Here is a 6,827-nt window from a genome sequence, read left to right on the forward strand (position 1 = left end):
CAACATGATTTTCTCCTACCTTGAGGCTGATCAAGGCAAAATGGTAAACCTAAACATTGTAGGTTTGCCTCTCAGCTTCTCCATGGTCTAAGAACCATATTGATAGAATCTATGTAGCTTGAGTTATGCGAGAAGTACCGTAGCATGTTTAGTGAAAATCTATACTTAGTCTCCATTGCATAGTTTATCACCATTTAACTTTATGCATTTGAAAACTTACAAAAACAAGGACTAAATCAATATTGGCTTAAATTATGACTTTCAACATGAAAATGAACTAGAATTATTTGAATTGAAATAAGTTATCATGATTTAAACTAATAAACTAAAAGAGTAAAATACCTAAACCCCCTTAAGTTTTAGTCGAAATTCCAGATGGGCCTATTAGTTTTCAAAATGAACACTCTGCTCTATGAAATATCTTCTGCTAGACACATAAGTCCAACCATTAGTCAACAGTTAGTGTTTTTGTAAGTTTGATGGCGTGGCAATATTGAAAGGATAATTTTACCCTTTATTAATTTTAAAAATTACTATTATATAATTCTTTTTACAAAAAAAATTCAAGGAGCACCGATCAATGCTCTTTAAGAGAGAGGAGCACTAGATCTAGTGTTCCCCAAGAGGTGCTCCATTCTTTTTGGGAGCACTGATTTGTTCCAAATCGCAAGGGTGCTCCCCTTTGGAAAGCACCTAATTGGTGTTATTTTCCTTTGAGGAGCACTTGCCATGGGGTGATCAGCAGGCGAAAGGGAGCACCGTCAGCTGGCCACATTGTTTGAGAGAAAAAATGAGAGAAAGAACAAAGGGCATTTTAATCCTTTCATATTTTTTATTAACAGTGTTTACACTTTTGAGGTGAATTGTCCATGTTAAAAATTAATGGACTTGTGTGGAATTATGACTAAAAGTTAGAGGGAAAGAGTATTTTACCCTTAACTAAAAGCATAAAAACTATCTAAAATCGACTTAAAACGCAAGGACTTAGCTATTTTAACATCCAAATGCAATTAAATAACTTTATATAATAGAGTTATCAAGTGAGACATGTTTTGTAATTCATTTATAATTTTTTTTTGTTTCATTCCTTTCCATTTAATTTGATCATGCTATTCCCAACACCTTGATATCTTTTTTGATGGATTCCTTCAATTAGTTAGTGGTGACCACTTCATTGGATTTTTGTTGGAGATTATTTTCCACTTTAGTAATGGAATTCTCCTAATTATCTTGAACATTTTGATGTTGATTTTGGCCAAGATCAATTGGTGCCTTTCCAGTAAGGCTATTAATTTTGCCATCATTAAGGCAATTTGCTCATAGTTTTCCCTAGTGCTTGTCATTAGAGATTTCACAGTTTTCGCAAGAAGAGCAACTTATTCTTCTAGAGATGTTGTTCCAGTTGTCATGACAGCCATGACTCCAAAATTTGCTTTTGATGAAGAACTTTGGAAAGGGGATGAGGGAATAGAGTTACTACTTGAATAGCCATAATGTTCCTTTAGTTGATTTGTTACTTGATCCTTTGAAGGAAGCGAGTTGCATAGCAGTGACTTCTTCAAAACTTGGGGAAGAAACATCATATAGAGAATTTTGGTTGAGGACTAAGAAAGTTTGCTCATACAATTTAGTAAAAGCTTTTGTTTTTTTTTTTAAGTGCCATATGGATGTGTTGGAATATCTGTGCTTGATGATGAAGTTGGAAAGACTACAAGCTTCTGTTGAGCAAGCTTGATGGTTAGTTTGTTGGCAAAGTTCTTTTTTGGAGCCATTTGGAATTTGAAGATTTGTCTGAACAAAGAATATGAGAGGTAGAGACTGTCTCACTAGGCATGTCAGAAATTTGTATACACAAATTTCTCTTCGAAATTTCTTGACTTGAAAATTATGAGACAAATAAAAAAATTTTGATGCGATCTACGATCTCTGGAATTCCTCTAATTAATTTCTTCACTTCGTCTTCAAAAATCATGAATTAAATTTAATATCTTCACTTTAAGAGTCTTAGCATCATGAACTAAACTTGATATTTTCACTTCAAGGGTCTAATCTTGATCACGAATTAAATTTGATATCTTCGCTTCAAGAGTCTTGGCGACTTGATCTTGATCACGAACTATACTTAATATAGGTCTTGGCAACTTGATCTTGATCATGAATTAAAACTTCATAAATTTACCTCTCAATCTCTGAATCTTTGAATGCTTCCGAATGATGCAAATGGCTTGGAAGAGCATCGTATTTATAGTGTTAGATGAGAGACCTTGATGAGGATGTAGTCTCTTTGAATTATCTCTAAATTATCTTAATTTAATTAGAGACTAATCATGATAACTCATTCAAAGTCTTTTGCTTGGCCAAACTTTGAGTTTTTGAATTTTAATTGGTCGAAGTTAAGTTTTATTTCTATATTATCTTAATTTATTTAGAGATAAATTAAATGATAAAATTTGATTTTTAACTCCAAATTATCATAATTTTTAGAGATAAATTAAATGATCAATAATTAAATTTTGATTAGTCAAAAATATGAATATTATCTCTAAATTACCTTGATTTATTTATAGAAATATTGGATGACCAATAATTAAATATTAATTGGTACAATTTAAATTATCTCAAAGGATAAATATATATGTAATACCTCGCACCCTCGTTGGACACAAATAAGACCTTATTGATCAAACGAATGATCGTTTGATGTGAATTGGCGTGCTAGAGAGCGACAAAGGATGAAATGAGCGTTCAAGAATAAAATGCTTCGCGCGTGTAGAAATAATAATTAAATAATAATATTTTCATTGGAGAGGAATTAGTAAGCTAAAGGATGATTCGGAAGTAAACCAAGATGTAATGATGTGTTTCGAAACCAAAGAAGGCAAGTGAAAAATTTTGAAATAAAATAATATTTTATTCAATAAAATAATATTAAAATATTAATATTTTATATGTTGTCGGAATTCGTCATGAAAAAGGGAATATGACTAATTTAAGTGGGGGAGAAGAAGTAAAGAAGAATTTTGAAGGAAAACGATGATAATTGTGTCATCGTGATTTTATTAAATCGAGCTAATACGGGTAAGTAAATATTTAAATATTATGGTAACACCGCGTTGAATTGCAATCTCGATATTTTGATTATACACGTGTAAGAAAAGAAAGATAGAAGGAAATTAGAATTTTTAAACTTGTTGGAATGATTAAATTTTAAGATACGAAAATTGGAAGATTAAGTACCAAATAAAATGAAGTTGAGGAATTACATGTAAATTGCATTATTTGGAGAGAATAAAATAATAAGGAAATAAAAAGGATGGGAATGATGTGGTTTGGATGGGAATGAAGAAAAGATGTTGAAAAGTCAAACCAAAGAATTCTAAGGTGAATTGCCGGCCATACAAAAATCAAAGGAAGAAAGACAAAAAAGAAGAATGTAGAAATGATGGTGGGGCCGGCTATGTGAGATGAAAGAAATGATAGAAGAAGAAAAAGAAAAGAGAGAAGTCGGTTGTGAGGGAAAGCAAAAGAAAAGCAAAGGAAAAAGGAAAGAAAATGTAAAACCTGACCTTATAAACACATGTCATGACATACATGCACTGAGTAGCATGTTATTACGCTAGGAAAGCACTTCAGAATAGACAAAACCCGGTATCGTACCTAACAGTACACTTGAGTTGATTTAACCTCGAACTAGTTCAAATAGGAATTGTATGATGAAATTTAATATTTTATAGTCCAGGAATGACTAAAAATGATTGTTCGGAGTTCGAGAGTTCATTTAAGGTAAAATTGGAAATTTTGATGTTCAAGGGCAAAAATCGTCATTTTGCCACCTAAGATAATAATTTGATCATGGAGTGAAATTGTTTATCAAGATTAACTATTTGGAGTATAATTTAATGATAGGAAGTGAAAATTTTCAATTCCGATAATTTTCGGAACATTGGGGCAAAACGGTAATTTTATCGTCTTGGGGTCAAAATCGTAATTTTCACCACCCAAAACTTGTCAAAATCATAGGATTTATTTATTTTTGGTATGAATAACTATGGTATGTTAAGTGGTGAAAAATTGAAGTTTAAAGGATTAAATTTTAAAAACGGACCAATGGGAAAGTGACACATGGCATTTTTTTAATGGTTTAATATTATTTTAATGGAAAATCAGCCCATTTAAACCCCATTCTAAGTGCTGGCCGGCCATAAGGAAAGAACAAGAGAGAAAATAGAGAGGAAAGGAAGAAAAGAGAAAAACCAAAGAGAAACAAGAAAATTCAAAGGGGAATTCGCGTTTTTCGCCCGTTTACGCATCTAACGGTAAGATTTTTCAACTTTAGCTTGATTTCTACCTTTCCTATGCCTTTGTTTCCATTTACCATGCTTGAGGAGAGAGATTTAAAAGTGACATCAAGGGCTGGCCGAATTTCAAGGGGGGAGAAATTGAAATTTTTAAGTTTTGATTTTTAGTTAAATTGATAGTTTTAGTTAGTTAAATGTGTTTAGAAATTAAATTGGGCAAGAAAGCATTAAATTTTCACAATACCCACCCTTGGCCGAATCTGCAATGAGGTACAATGATGATGATCTGATTTTTATTCTAAGAGAAATGAAGAGAAAATGATGAAATATGGTTAAATGTGATAGAAAAACAAAGTAGAAAATTTACAGAGTTAATGTCTCATTTTTGGCCGAATTTTCTGAGGAGGAAAGTGAACTGATTTTGGTGATTTTAGAAGGTTATTGGCTGATATTTAATGGTTAGAAATGTTGGAGAGAGAATGGGACGATTTAGAGCTAAAATGGAGCGCGTTAGCAATTTATCGGGTAAAGTGCCAAAAATAGGTTAATACCGCGTTTAAGCCGTTTTAGGCTATTGCATTTCATACCATGCATTAGTATAGGATTTAGGTCAATTATATAGTGATTTAGCATCAATGTGGTGAATTGGGTAAATTTTGCAATGTGTCTAGGAGGAGAGCCTTCCGGTAAAGGCAAGGAAGTCATACCCGACTAACAGTGTCGGGGCACCTAGGAAGCATTTCATCTGTACAAATGGTGAGTAAACCTATTATTATTGTAAATTATCTAGAGTTTATTTTTAAATGTTCTTTATATATTTTATGAAACGAAAATGAGATTAAAACGGGATTTTTGATGTTTTAGAAATAAATGTGACAAATAAAAATATATTGTGTTGATTATGAAATTGAGTAATTGGAGGCTACCAATTGTCTTGAAAAATATATTTTCTTATGAATGGCTTATGATATATGAGTATATGTGGCTATATTTTATAATTGCATTCGGAATAGAATGTAAACTGTCTTTTACTATGCAGGCTAGATAAATAAATAAAAGTCACGTTATACTGTCGAAATTTTATTAAAATTGGTGGGTTTAGTAACTGCAGTGACGGGTTTCCGTGGACTGCCTATTAGAGGGGCACGGTAAACCCAGTTTCATAGTTACTTAGATTATAGAGGCGAAGAGGGTAATTCTCGGGGTAGTGTTAGAGTTCACTTCACGTCGAACCCTCTCGTGAATGTGTAACTCGGCCAACGCCAAGGAACGGCTTGTTTTCAAAACTTGAATGTGTTTAACATGTAAATATCTTAACAACCTTGGCAGACTCGGTTACATGCCTCGGCCAAGGTATCCTCGAGGACTAGATTTTGGCTTGAGCCATGTTTTTAATAAAGGTTATAAGCGTTGACAACTGTTTTGGTAAATTACAAATGTTTTATGGTTTAAGAGAGAAATTGAAAACCTTATGAAATGGTTTGTGATTTGTTGTTTAAACTTGTCTCCATTTTACTCGCCTTTAGATATTTATGATAATATCTGTTTACTCATTGGGATTGCAAAATCTCACCCACCTCCTTTCCAAACATTTCAGGCCTGTGGTAGTTTGTAGATATCCGATTTTGTCGAGGATTTCTGTTGACCCCTCTATCCCACAAACAATAGGTTACTATCATCAATACTAGGTGTATTCATGGGCCACTTGTCATTGTAATTATTATTGTACATTATAACTTTGTAAATTATTGTATGTATGAATTTATTTTATTCTCACGCTACAAAAATTATTTATGAATAGTTCTATAAAAATTGTTTTATAAGAAAATGAAATATATTATCAAATATTTTTATTTAGTTTAATTAGCCAACTTTTCACTCTAAATGAATGATTTAGATTATAAAAATTTATTTTTAATCGGCAGTGGATATTTTTCTACCATACGTTGTATCTTTATCAGGTTTCGAAATTTTTTGGTAAAAATGACCAAAATACCCATATGTGGCGAAAATTTTATTTTGATTATTTTCGATCTAAAATAGTTTATATTTTCTTAAAACTCGATATTTAACAACGATTGCTCACAGGAAAGGCAAGAAACTGATTCGTTAGCCTTGCAGGGTTCCGATTGGCATTCCGAATAATGAGTGTCAATCGGGACGTCGCGACGATTGTCATAGGCCCGATGGAGGTTCCGGGTAGTGACAGAAAAACCATGGGAGAGGAAGAGAAAAGGAACGAAAATTTTGCTCTTTTCTTGGCACGGTTTTGCTACACTTTGAGGGAGGAAAAAAGAGCTTTTTGCTGTAATTTTTGGAGGAAGAAAAAAGCTAAAAATTTTGAGGTAAGAAAGCTAATTTTTTTTTAGGTTAATTGCTGGAATTTTTGAGGTTTTTATAGTTGATTTTCACTGCTAAAAATTGGAGCTATTTGCTGCCAATTTGTGCAGAAAAATTGGAGCTATTTGCTACCAATTTATGCAGAAAAATTGGAGCTTTTTGCTGCCAATTTGTGCAGGAAAATTGGAC

Source organism: Theobroma cacao, chromosome 4 (assembly GCF_053813885.1).
Source record: "Theobroma cacao isolate CCN51 chromosome 4, ASM5381388v1, whole genome shotgun sequence".
Classification (NCBI taxonomy): domain Eukaryota; kingdom Viridiplantae; phylum Streptophyta; class Magnoliopsida; order Malvales; family Malvaceae; genus Theobroma; species Theobroma cacao.